Below are 14,864 nucleotides of genomic sequence, written 5' to 3' on the forward strand. Positions count from 1 at the left end.
TTAAAACTTCTTTTATGAACAAAACACACATATACCTTTCGTTTGATGATGATTGATGATGACCCTTATGACCTTATTTACATACTTATAAACCTTTTAAGACAAGCTACTGACTTAGTACTATTTGACTTAGGTTGAGGACTTTTGGACCGATTACTTGCACACTTTCCCGATTCTACATTACTACTATTTTACCGCTACTTATCATTGTGAGTTATAGCTTTCCCTCTTTACTTTAACTTATTTTGGGAACTGAGAATACATGCACATTTTATGTTTTACATAATAGGCACGAGTACTTAAACTTTATATATGTGTGGGTTATATAACGGCAGAAACATTCCCTTTAGCTCGGTAACGTTTAATCATTGGTTTTTGAATCGTGAACGCGAATCTTAGATATGGATCCATAGGGTTTGACATCCCCACTCGGGCTAGTCGCGCTAGCATTTAACGAGTGTTTAATACTTCGAGGTTATACGCACTTGCCAAGTGCACTTTCAGGGGGTACATAAACGTTAAGTTAGTTACCGGGTGCCCACGGTTAAGCATATACTTTTACATACTTTTGAAACGCTCGTTGTAGCACTGAAATCTCGTGGCCTACTTACATTACTGTTGTACTTAAACTATAGCTCACCAACCTTTGTGTTGACATTTTTAAGCATGTTTTTCTCAGGTGCTTAAGGTTAGCTGCTTCCGCTGTGTACTAGTTTTGCTGTAGACACCTGCTGCTTTAGAGATGTCACTGCATGAACTACTTTACTTTGCATTCAATCTTAATTACATTTTGAACTATGAATTGTAACGACCTAAGGGTCATGTACTATTACTACATGCTTCTATTCATTGAGGCCTACTTTTGATGTAAAACATTTGACGTAAGTTATGACGTCACCTTTTATTATGAATGCAAACTTGTTTTGAAATCGCATATAGTACTTAACCTTGTAATGATCCTGTTGATGATGGTCCGTACATGATGATTTAGTACGGGGCGTGACATTTGGTATCAGAGCCTTGGTTGTAGGGAATTAGGATGCATTAGTGAGTCTAAGACCGACCCGAGTAGGATTCACTAATAGGACTAATCTACAACTTGCTAGTTTACTTGTTTCCGCTGTGTTTACTACATGTTGCTGCTTACCTTTACTGCTATATGCCGTATGTTACTACATGTTTTCACTACTGCATGCTATTATTTGCTTTCGATTGCATGCTACTTTCATAGGATTTGCTGTTATTGCCATGCTAGTTACTGTTGTACATGATTTAAACTATTGGCCAATTATTTGCGTGCTTTATGACTTACTGACATGGAAAAATTTATTTTTCCTTGTTCAGATGTCGGACGTTCCACCTGCTGGCATTCCGGGCAGTACAGGCTCAGACCCCGTTGTCCCACCTACTGCTATACCTGCTGCTGCTGCTGCTGCTGCCGATATTTCGGCCCCGACACCCACTGGCGATCCCGGCGCTTCCACTTCCGGAGCTAGCTCTAGTGCACCTGCCCCAGCGTCTTCTTCCAGACCCCCGAGGCAACTGGCTCGTATTGGTGGTATGGAGATCCCCGCGGAGTTTGGGGAGGGTCCTTTTCGTAATCACTGGCGCACTCCCTGCCGACGCACTCCCGACGGATACCTAGCAGTGATTACGCCAGGCCGACACCGACAGATGTTGGCCGCCTTCGGATATCCAGTTGAGCCACCCGTGTCACCACCACATGATTCAGACGACGGGTCTTCCACCGATGCTCCTTCAGACGACACCACATCTGATGACTCCAGTGATGAGGAGGATCCCGCTGACAGACCGATTCAGGCACCCTCTACCCCGCCGAAGAAGCGGTATCGCTTCGCTGGCATTATTCCGGGTCGTACTATCACTGACGCTTTTGGTCGGCGTCAGAGGATTACTGCTCGTAAACGGCTGGTGCCGTACCCTGCTGACCCACTGATATTACCATCTCCACCCAGAGCCAGACCATCTACTTCAGCACCACTAGCACCACCTGCACCACCAGCACCACCTGCACCGCCAGCACCACCTGCCCCACCATCTTCCTCTAATGAGGGACTGAGGCGGGAGATTGAGATTCTTCAGGCCCGAGTTACTGAGCTTGAGGAGCAGTTGGCTCAGGTTTTGGACATCTTGCACCCACCATCACCGTAGGACTTTGTATTAGATTCTGTATTGTAATCTCTTTTGGAATTTCATATTTCCTTTATGTATCGTACGAACTTATTGTAATGTATGGAACTTATTATCTTTAATGAATGGAAATTTGTGTTGTTTACTTTTTGCACAAGTGTTCTATTTACATTATCATGGTTTTGTGGTACTTATAACTGCTTGCGTTACTTAATCAACATGTGTTGTGCTGTTTTCATGTTGATTGTTATACACTATATTATTATTATTTGCATACTGGATTTTGACTTGAGTCAAAATGTTTGTTTAGAACATCATGGCCAACGGGAGATCAACCCCTACCGCAGCACAAATTGAGGAAATGATTAACGAGCGTGTTGCTGCTGCTCTAGCTGAAAGACAACCCCAAGCTCCACCACCACCACCACCGGTTGTTCCACCCGTCCAAATTAGATGTACATATAAGGAATTCCAAAGCTGTAAGCCGCACTACTTCAGTGGCACTGAGGGACCAGTCGGTCTCACAAGATGGTTCGAAAAGTTAGAATCGGTATTCAGGGTTAGCAATTGCTCTGAGGCTAACAAAACGAAATTTGCATCTTGCACGCTTTCCGATGGCGCGCTTACATGGTGGAATACCATGGCCCAAGCCCAAGGAATTGATGAGGCGTATGCTACGCCTTGGGAAGAATTTAAATCTGCTATGATCGAGGAATACTGTCCGAGGACCGAAATCCAAAAGATGGAAATTGAATTTATGCAATTGAAGACCGTAGGGAACGACCTTAACAGTTACAATCATAGGTTTTTGGAGTTGGCTCTTATGTGCCCGACCATGGTCACCCCCGAATTTAAGCGCTTGGAAAAATACTTCTCGGGACTTCCTAAGTCCATCAAGGGCAATGTTACCTCATCCAAGCCACCAAGTGTTCCCGAAGCAATGCGCATGGCGCATACTCTCTTGAATCAAATCATCCTTGACGAGCCGGAGAAGGCTAAGTTTGAAACTGGTAGTGGCGAGAAGAGGAAATGGGACAACAACCACAACAACAACAGGGGTAGAAACTATGATCAAAACCCGGCAAAGCGACATGAAGGGTTCAGGCAAAACAACAACAACACCAACCCCAACAACAACAACAACAGCTCCAACCCGAACTACAAAGGAACTTTACCACAATGCAAGAGGTGTTATAAGCACCACACCGGGTATTGCAATGTTGTCTGTGAGAAATGCCAACGGACTGGGCATGTTGGTAAGGATTGTAAGGTTACTACTTTGAATGTGAAGCCAAACCACAACAACAATGGGCCTAGGAAATGTTATGAGTGTGGAAAGACGGGCCATTTCAGGAACGAGTGCCCAGACAAGCGTAAGGATGGCGGACCACCACGTGCTAGAGCCTTCAATGTTAATGCAAGGGGCGCACGCGACAACCCCGACTTGGTGACAGGTATATTCAAAATCAACAATCTTTTAGCTTCTGTCCTATTTGACACTGGTGCCGATAGGAGCTATGTGTGTAGACATTTTTGTGATAAGTTAGATTGGTCGTTAGTTCCTTTAAAGGAAAGTATGCTTGTCGAGGTAGCCAACGGAAAACTTGAAAAAGTGGACCAAATTGGCCGAGGGGCTATTATCAACATAGCCGGGGTAGACTTTGAGATAGACTTGATACCCATTAAGTTGGGGAGTTTTGATGTTATTGTTGGCATGGACTGGCTAACTAAGATAAGGGCCGAGATTATTTGTGGAGACAAAGCACTCCGCATACCGCACGGAGATGACGAGCCATTGATCATTTATGGGGAGAGATGTAGCTCTCAACTGAACCTCATTAGTTGCGTGAAGGCGCAAAAGATCATGAAGAAGGGACGATTTGCTGTCCTAGCTCATGTGAAAACCGTAGGAACCGAGGAGAAGAAAGTAGAAGATGTGCGTATTGTGAACGAGTTCTCCGATGTCTTTCCCGAAGAATTGCCTGGATTACCGCCACCGAGGGCAGTAGAATTTCAAATCGACCTAGTGCCAGGAGCTGCACCTGTAGCTCGCGCACCCTATAGACTTGCACCTTCCGAGATGCAAGAATTGCAAAGCCAGCTACAAGAGTTACTTGATCGAGGGTTTATTCAACCGAGTTCTTCGCCGTGGGGCGCGCCTGTGTTGTTTGTAAAGAAGAAGGATGGATCCTTCCGAATGTGTATCGACTATCGTGAGCTCAACAAATTAACAATCAAGAATCGATATCCTCTTCCACGAATTGACGATCTTTTCGACCAACTGCAAGGATCATGTGTCTACTCTAAGATCGATTTGCGATCCGGTTATCACCAGTTGAGGGTGAAAGAGAGTGATGTAATGAAGACCGCCTTCAGAACCCGCTATGGTCATTATGAGTTTCTTGTAATGCCATTCGGTCTGACCAATGCACCTGCTGTATTTATGGACCTTATGAATCGTGTTTGCAAGCCGTACTTGGACAAATTTGTTATAGTCTTCATAGATGATATCCGCATCTACTCTAAGAGCGAAGAAGAACACGAGCATCATCTCCGATTAGTACTTGAACTCTTGAGACGTGAGCAACTTTACGAAAAGTTTTCCAAGTGTGAATTTTGGTTGAAGGAAGTTCAGTTTTTGGGTCATGTTGTGAGTGACCAGGGCATCAAAGTTGATCCCGCCAAGATCGAAGCTATCAGCAAGTGGGAGACCCCCACTACTCCGACTCATATTCGCCAATTTCTAGGTCTCTCCGGTTACTACCGAAGATTTATTGAAGGTTTCTCTTTGATTGCGCGCCCTTTGACCGCGCTGACTCACAAGGGGAAGAAGTTCGTTTGGGAACCCGCACATGAAAAAGCATTTCAAACTTTGAAAGAAAAGTTAACCACCGCACCTATCTTGTCACTTCCTGAAGGCAATGACGATTTTGTCGTTTATTGCGATGCTTCGAAAAGTGGTTTTGGTTGCGTACTGATGCAACGCACGAAGGTCATCGCTTATGCTTCCCGTCAACTGAAGATTCATGAGCGGAACTACACTACTCATGATCTTGAACTTGGAGCCGTTGTCTTCGTGCTCAAATTATGGAGGCACTACCTGTATGGAACTAAGAGCACTATTTTCACCGATCATAAGAGTCTCCAACACATCTTCGATCAGAAACACTTGAACATGAGACAACGACGATGGATTGAGACGCTAAACGACTACAATTGTGAACTACGTTATCATCCTGGCAAGGCTAATGTCGTAGCTGACGCTTTGAGCTGAAAGGAGAGGTCGGCACCTCTTCGCGTTCGAGCATTGAACATCACGATTCATTCCAACCTCCAGAACCAAATCCGAGCAGCCCAAGAACAGGCTCTCATAGAGAAGCACTTACGATATGAATATTTGAACATTCTCGTCTCTAAATTCGAGGTTAGAGAATCCGGACTCCGATGTTATGCCGGAAGAATTTGGGTACCACGCTACGGAGACTTACGGAGCCTCATATTGGATGAAGCTCACAAGTCAAGATATTCGATTCATCCCGGAGCGGGCAAGATGTACCATGATATTAAAGAACAATATTGGTGGCCGAATCTCAAGAAAGACGTTGCAGCTTATGTTAGTAAGTGTTTGACTTGCTCAAAGGTTAAAGCCGAGCATCAAAAACCTTCTGGGTTACTTCAACAGCCGGAAATCCCACAATGGAAGTGGGAGATGATAACTATGGACTTTATCACCAAACTGCCAAAGACAGTGGGCGGATACGATACCATTTGGGTTATTGTTGACCGTCTTACGAAGACTGCACATTTCTTAGCAATGAAAGAAACCGATACAATGGAGAGACTTGCTCAACTTTATATTAAAGAGGTTGTATCACGACACGGTATACCCTTATCAATCATCTCCGATCGCGATCCTCGATTTGCTTCTAGATTTTGGCGTTCTTTGCAAGAAGCCATGGGAACTCGCCTCGACATGAGCACTGCATATCACCCTCAGACTGACGGGCAAAGTGAACGAACAATTCAAACCTTGGAGGACATGCTACGTGCATGTGTTATTGATTTTGGAAAGGCCTGGGAAAGGCATTTGCCACTCGCCGAATTCTCTTACAACAACAGTTATCACTCGAGCATTAAAGCTGCACCTTTTGAAGCGTTGTATGGCCGCAAGTGCCGTTCTCCTCTGTGTTGGGCCGAGCTAGGAGAAGTTCAACTCACTGGACCCGAGATAGTCCACGAAACCTCAGAAAAGATTGCTCAAATTCAAAACAGACTCAAGGTAGCCCGTGATTGCCAAAAGAGTTATGCTGATAGTAAACGTAAAGACTTTGAATTCAACGTTGGTGACCGCGTTATGTTGAAGGTTGCACCTTGGAAGGGTGTGATTCGTTTTGGAAAGCGCGGAAAGTTAAACCCGCGGTACATTGGTCCATTTGAAATTTTGGAGCGTGTTGGACCCGTTGCTTATCGTCTTGATCTTCCAGAACAACTGAGCTCAGTTCATCCTACCTTCCACGTATCAAACTTGAAGAAGTGTCTTGCTCCACCTGAACTTATCATACCATTGGAGGAACTTACTATCGATGATAAACTCCACTTTGTGGAGGAGCCCGTTGAAATCATGGAAAAAGAAGTCAAGGAGTTGAAACACAATAGGATTCCGATCGTCCGAGTTCGATGGAATTCCAAACGAGGACCTGAGTTTACTTGGGAACGAGAGGACCGCATGAGACAGAAGTATCCTCACCTTTTCCCACCTCCGCCATCACCTTCAGATTCAGCTTAAAATTTCGGGACGAAATTTTTCTTTAACAGGTGGGTAATGTAACGACCCTGGATTTTCCAACATTATTTTATTAATAATTATTATTATTAATACGTGTGATTAAACGAATGTATGTTATTACATTTACTTGTTGCCATGATTGCCCGTACTTGATTCTTTAATTGCCCGAAACGCCCGTGCGACACCCGGAACTTGTACGAATAATATTCTCAAGTATTATTTGCATTCATAATTAATTTTATTAATTATTTTAATTAACTATGGTGATTAGTTAGTTACTTGGGCTTTAATTGGATTTATTTGTTAAATACTTGAACTTGGGCTTTTATTAGCATTATGGACTCATGATATTGGACCTATAAGCCCACCCTACACCTTAATGGACTTAATTGGCCCAACACATATGTAAGTATTACTTTAGGAGTTACTTAGATAAATAAACTTAGTAAAAACCTATTTACCTTTTATTTACACCTCCTCTCCATGCATGCACCCTAAGTTACCATTCTTTGAGTCAAAAGGCATGCAAATGTTAGTGGGCACCTCCCACCCTTATTGGTGGTGGAAAACCACGGCCACAAGGCCTAGGGGAGTGGGGTTTGGCCTTCAAGATTTGACTACATAATCTCTTGCTTTCTCATTTCTCACACACACTTCAAACTTGCATCTAATTTCTCTCCTTTTTCTCTCTTGTTCTTGTAAGTTACTTGAGCTTTTCTCCCTCTTTTCCTCTTGTAAAAACAGTAGCATAAGCTACTAAAATCATCATCATCTTTTGTTTTTGTTGTTGATTAATTCTTGTTGCTACTTGTTCTTGTTATTGTTACTTACTTGTAGTTGTTTGATTTCTAGTTCCTTATTGTTACATATAAATCACTAAGAAGCAAACTTTCTAGTTGATTCTTCATATTATCTTGTTATTCAAGAACATGCAAGAATCTAAACTCTCTAGTTTATGGTTCTACAACTAGTGTTTCAAAGATTTCAAGTTAATAAGTTCTAAAAATCATGCATGCATTCATGTTAGTAAACTTAAAGTTTACTTTCTAAAGATCAAGACTTAGGCTTGAATCTTTAAAAGTATGAAACCCATGAACTTATTACTTGTGTAATTACTTTATTTTCTCATTTGTTCATCTTTTAAAATCGTGATTTTGATTGTGGATGGTCAAGTGTTACAAGTTAACTTTGATCTCGTTTCTCTTGAACTAAAGATTAACTTTAAAAAGGTTCAAGAACATAAAATTTACTTAACAACTTTAGACCAATCTAAAAACTATGTACTACCACTTAAGATCTTGATTTATTTAGTTTATTTTCAAATTATAGTACAATGTTATTTTTACATTACATGCATGTGTTGAATCTATGACCTTGATGCAACTTTGGTTCATCAACCTTCATGCAACTCTAAAGTGAGTTGTGCTTCATATCATAGACTCACACAAGGGTTATGATGGTCAAACCTTGGTCGAGATGATGCTAACACATCAACGAGTTGTGCACTTGAAGCTATATGCATCAAGGATGAGAACCGTGATGAGCATCAAGCACCAAACCACCGGAATCCATTTAAAACTTACTGTTTCTGTCCAACTTTCTGATCAGCTGAATTCGTAACAGACCAGCAGGTCTGGGCTGATCTAACCTTGATTTTTGGATAGGACTTTTCGAGTATATAACTTTTCATTTAAGACTCGTCTTCATACGAGTTACGGTTTAGAGTCTATGGCCCTCCGATCGTCACTAGGTCCAATTACTTTTCTGTTTCCTGTTTCTGTTTTCTGTTTACTGTTTTCTGAGTCAGACCCGAACATCTGGGCTACTGTAACTGTGATATTCAGTTAGCTCTGTTCGAGTAGATAATTTTTCGTTTAGGACTCGTCTTAATACGAGTTACGGTTTAGGAATTATGGCCCTCCGTTCGTCACTATGTCCATTTAACGTTGTGCAGAAATTTCAGACCTACTCGCACTTATACCGTTGTCGCGGTCAAACGAAGACGAGTTAACTTCTGTAATTTTAACCACACTTAAACGACTCATATACGGAGCCATGGCCACTGGTCTCACCTTATTTCAGTAGGTATAGAGACCGTGGTGACTGACCGAAGTCAGCCTTTGTTTTAAAACTTCTTTTATGAACAAAACACACATATACCTTTCGTTTGATGATGATTGATGATGACCCTTATGACCTTATTTACATACTTATAAACCTTTTAAGACAAGCTACTGACTTAGTACTATTTGACTTAGGTTGAGGACTTTTGGACCGATTACTTGCACACTTTCCCGATTCTACATTACTACTATTTTACCGCTACTTATCATTGTGAGTTATAGCTTTCCCTCTTTACTTTAACTTATTTTGGGAACTGAGAATACATGCACATTTTATGTTTTACATAATAGGCACGAGTACTTAAACTTTATATATGTGTGGGTTATATAACGGCAGAAACATTCCCTTTAGCTCGGTAACGTTTAATCATTGGTTTTTGAATCGTGAACGCGAATCTTAGATATGGATCCATAGGGTTTGACATCCCCACTCGGGCTAGTCGCGCTAGCATTTAACGAGTGTTTAATACTTCGAGGTTATACGCACTTGCCAAGTGCACTTTCAGGGGGTACATAAACATTAAGTTAGTTACCGGGTGCCCACGGTTAAGCATATACTTTTACATACTTTTGAAACGCTCGTTGTAGCACTGAAATCTCGTGGCCTACTTACATTACTGTTGTACTTAAACTATAGCTCACCAACCTTTGTGTTGACATTTTTAAGCATGTTTTTCTCAGGTGCTTAAGGTTAGCTGCTTCCGCTGTGTACTAGTTTTGCTGTAGACACCTGCTGCTTTAGAGATGTCACTGCATGAACTACTTTACTTTGCATTCAATCTTAATTACATTTTGAACTATGAATTGTAACGACCTAAGGGTCATGTACTATTACTACATGCTTCTATTCATTGAGGCCTACTTTTGATGTAAAACATTTGACGTAAGTTATGACGTCACCTTTTATTATGAATGCAAACTTGTTTTGAAATCGCATATAGTACTTAACCTTGTAATGATCCTGTTGATGATGGTCCGTACATGATGATTTAGTACGGGGCGTCACAGGCAGGATTCGTTTGGTCTCAATATAATTGAGGACTGTTTGGCTCCAATAACCCGGTCCACGTACAAATCCAACTATTACTACGAACCAGAAAATTTTGATGTCTATCAATTTAACCACTCAAAATAAATTTTCGTAATTTTAAGAAATTTAGATAAGAAGTAGAATAAAATTCTAAGTCCTAAAAACTAGAATAGCGAGAAATAAGAAAGAAAAAGAGTTCGTCGAAAAAGGTCGAAAAAGAAAAAAAAAATGGTTGAAAAATAAAAGGTGACGGAAAAATAAAAGAAACTTATAAAAACTTAAAAATACTTGACTAACCTAACCTTATTACTACAACTAACTTAAAATTATAATCGCAAATTGAAATTACTAATTGGAATGATAATTGATACATAGTAAAAGGTCTAAAAATATTAAAGCTTACAGGAAAAACTAAATCCCAAATGGAAATAACTTAAAAAGAAACTAAAACTTAAAAAGGCGTCGCAAAATTCTAAAGCACCTAAATCTTAGTCTAAAGAAAAAGCACTTAAGGAATTCTACGGCAAAGCCTAAAAATCTAGGAGTAAAAATAACTATAGCAAAAACTAAGTTTAAAATTAAATATGAGCTAAAAATACAAATATTACGCTACAACGATTAAAAAGGGAGAAAATATAAAAATATACAAAAAGTTGTAAAAAGTACAATTTTTACAAAAATATTATTTTTATATTATTTATTTAATAAAACTAATAATTTTACAATTTAATTAAAACTAATTAATACTAAATACATAAATTAAATAAAAAGTAAAAGTAATTATAATAATAATAATTAGTTAGGGTTTAATAATAATTAATTAATAATTACCGTAATAAATGCTGAATTAGGGTTCTGTCTCGTGTCAGAGCATCTCCGCGAGTCGCGGTATTTAATGCTTCAAACCCCGCGAGTCGCGGGGTTCAGAAATTCAGTTGACAGATTTAAATATTCGACGCGTTTTTTCTTTATTTTTTTTTTATTTTCTGTTTTCTGTTTTTTTTTTCTATATATAAAAGATATTTAATAAAACTTATATTTTTATAAATTAAAATAGAAATAAAGAAACTTATAAAACTTAAATATTTAACAAAATCTTAAAAATACTTATATTTTTGTTTTTCTTTTTATATTTTTGAATAATTAAAACGTATTTTTACAAAAACGAATTTTTAATAAAAGTTAACTAAAATTTTTTTTTTATATTAGCGTTGCGCTTCCGGCTTTTAAGATAAGTCCCCGGCAGCGGCGCCAAAAATACTTGATGTCAAAGCAGAGGGGTATAAAATACTATTAATTTTTACTAGGAAATACTATTAAATACGATACAATTTTACACAAGATATTTATTTATTTATAGAATGGATATACTTAAACCTTGCTACAACACTTATAGGCAGTGTACCTAATCGTACAGTAGTGTAGTTTTTAGTAAGTCCGGTTCGTTCCACAGGGAAATCTTTAAACAAAGCTCAACGCTATATTAGTTTACTTTTATAAAAATACAAATATATATATAAGTAATATTATTATTATAAAGGGGGGTTTTTACCGTTTAATGGCCGGTTTGTCGATTTTAAGACTTTAGTCGCAGTTAAAACCTAATGTAAAATATTAAATAAATAAAAGACTTAAATTAAAACTTAAAGTAAATAACGATAATGAAATTGCGAATAATAAAAGTGCGATAAAATAAACTTGCGATAATTAAAAAGTACGATAATTAAAAGTGCGATTAAATAACAATAAATAAAAGTGCGATAATTAGAAGTGCAATTAAATATAAAATAAAGGAAATTAAATATGAAATAAAAGAATTATGCTTATTTAAACTTCCGTAATCATGATGTTTGACGTGTTGATTTTAGTTTTATGCCCATGGGTTAATTGTCCTTTGTCCTGGATTATTCAATATGTCCATCTGGTTTTTGTCCATAACAGTCCATCAGTCATAAATATAAAGTGCGAGTGTCCTCGTCAAATTATTATTATACCCGAAGTTAAATATTCCAACTAATTGGGGATTCGAATTGTAACAAGGTTTTAATACTTTGTTTAATGAATACACCAGGTTATCGACTGCGTGAAAACCAAGGTTTTACTACTTTGTTAACAATTACACCAATTACCCTTGAATGTAATTTCACCCCTGTTTTAATTATTCTAGTGGCTATTAATCCATTCCCGTGTCCGGTTAAATGAACGATTATTCGTACATATAATTACCCCGCCCATCGTGTCCGATCGAGTGTATATGGTAATTTATAGGGACGCCCAATTGTAAATCTTTATATTAACATTAACAAACTATCATTTAGTTAAACAAATATAAAGTCCATTAATAGCCCATAGTCTAATTTCCACAAGTGTCGTTCTTTTGTCCAAACCCCAATTATGGTACAAAGCCCAATTACCCAATTTTAGTAATTAGCCCAACATCATGATTACTTCGTTTTAAATAAGCATAATAATAACTTAGCTACGAGACATTAATGTAAAAAGGTTGAACATAACTTACAATGATTAAAAATAGCGTAACGTTACACGGACAGAATTTCGACTTACACCCTTACAACATTCGCTAACATACCCTTATTATTAGAATTAAAATTAAAATTAAAATATAAATTTTACGTATGATAAGAGAAGAAAAAGATGATATGAAAAATGATCAGAATTCGGTTTGCTTTATAGCCAGAGTCGATTTTTGGGGCTCCGCGACTCGCGGTAAAAACCTCTTCAAACTCCGCGAGTCGCGGAGAATGTATTTACAGCTCACACCCTTGGAGTCTTTCTCTGCCGACGGTTTATAATATATATATATATATATAATATATATATAATTAATATAATTAATTATATATTATATTATATTTATATACATAGTTAACTTGTAATTTTTAGTCCGTTGCGTCGAGCGTTAAGAGTTGACTCTGGTCCCGGTTCCGGATTTTCGAACGTCCTTGCGTACAATTTTATATTTTGTACTTTGCGTTTTGAATCTTGTACTCTTGTAATTTCGAGACGTTTCTTATCAATAATTGGAACCTTTTTGATTGTCTTTTGTACTTTTGATCTTTTTGGTCGTTTGCGTCTTCAATTCGTCGAATCTGTCTTTTGTCTTCACCTTTTATTATTTAAACGAATATCACTTGTAAATAGAACAATTGCAACTAAAAGCTTGTCTTTCTTGAGGAATAATGCTATGAAATATATGTTCGTTTTTAGCATTATCATTTGTCAACGTATTATATATATTAATATAATACGTAAATCGAATATTAAATTTTAAAAAGTCGTATTTATTAAATACTTCAGGGGTATTCTATGTAACTTATAATTAATAATTTCTATCATGTCGTTTTCATGTGAATAGTAAATGAATTAATTTAAATTCAACTATTTAAGCTACACGTTGTACGTTGTGCTTTACAAATTGTACATTATTAATTTAACTTCGTTTCTTAAAAAATATAATAAATTATATCATAAAAATAAAATGACTTAATACGTAAAAATTTTAATTTGAAATAGCATCGTTTAATAGTAAATTTTTAATCATTTCGTATATAAATATTATTCGCATGATTCCGTATATATTGAAAACTCTTATATTTATTAAAATATGTATATAATACATGTTATAACGTTCGTGAATCGTTGTACAAACAGGATGGTCAACCGTTATATATAAAAAAAATCATTTTCAAAAGTTTTAAAACTTGTCAAAATTCATTGCTTATCATGTCGGAAACATTAAATCATAAAAAGATTAAGTTTAAATTTGGTCAGAAATTTCCGGGTCATCACAGTACCTACCCGTTAAAGAAATTTCATCCCGAAATTTGAGTGAGGTCGTCATGGCTAACAATAAAAATGTTTTAATGACGAATATGAGTTGATAATAAAGTTTTATCTATGTTTGAAAAATATGGATAAAATAATCCAATTACTCGAAGCGTATGAGAGAAGTTATCGTAATAGAATGAAATGGAGAATAGAGATTCGTCTTATCTCTTGACGTAGTAACGATTGATTTTCGGAATTTAAGGAATAGAAAATCTTCATAATCTAAATAAGATTTGATTCTTCGGAATTTGCAGAAATTAGGATTTTCTTTGATTAAATGCGTAATCTGCCACAATTGCTATGTCTGATATTTCGCTATAAATTGACCTCTTCCGTTTCATTATTTTCACCACTCCTATATCTTCTTCCTCATTTCATACTTTCAAAAGATTGTGAAATGCTTCATCCAGTTCTGATTCTTGATATACTCCTAACTTTCATATCTGTCATTCTTCTTTTTCATCTACCGCCAGAGGAAGTTATTTTCTTCTACCATTACCTTGGGGTTATAGTGTTTTTCATTCTCCCGTGTCTTTATATTGCTATACGCATTGATATACACGGTTTGTAATTTCGGGATTGTTATCGGGCTTTATATTCTCCATTATATTTCGGAGCTTCATTCATTCGTTTTCTCTTCCCGACCTTAAGTTAAGCGAATAATGGTCCAGAATTCGTAGCTATTCATTTCGGAATGAACATAGTTAATGTTCTAAGAAAGAAATTGTAATGGCACGATATTGATTTGTCAAATTATCAGAATATCTGGAAAAGACCGAATCATCAAGAAAAATATTTTCTTGATCTGTTTAGAGGTTAAATAGAATGAAAGAGTTATGTAACATGGTTCATGATGAGGGTATGATCTGAGAACCTTTATCACGTTCCATTAGAAACTCAGCATGACTTACTGTAATATAATCAC

This window comes from Rutidosis leptorrhynchoides, chromosome 4 (assembly GCF_046630445.1).
Source record: "Rutidosis leptorrhynchoides isolate AG116_Rl617_1_P2 chromosome 4, CSIRO_AGI_Rlap_v1, whole genome shotgun sequence".
NCBI lineage: Eukaryota > Viridiplantae > Streptophyta > Magnoliopsida > Asterales > Asteraceae > Rutidosis > Rutidosis leptorrhynchoides.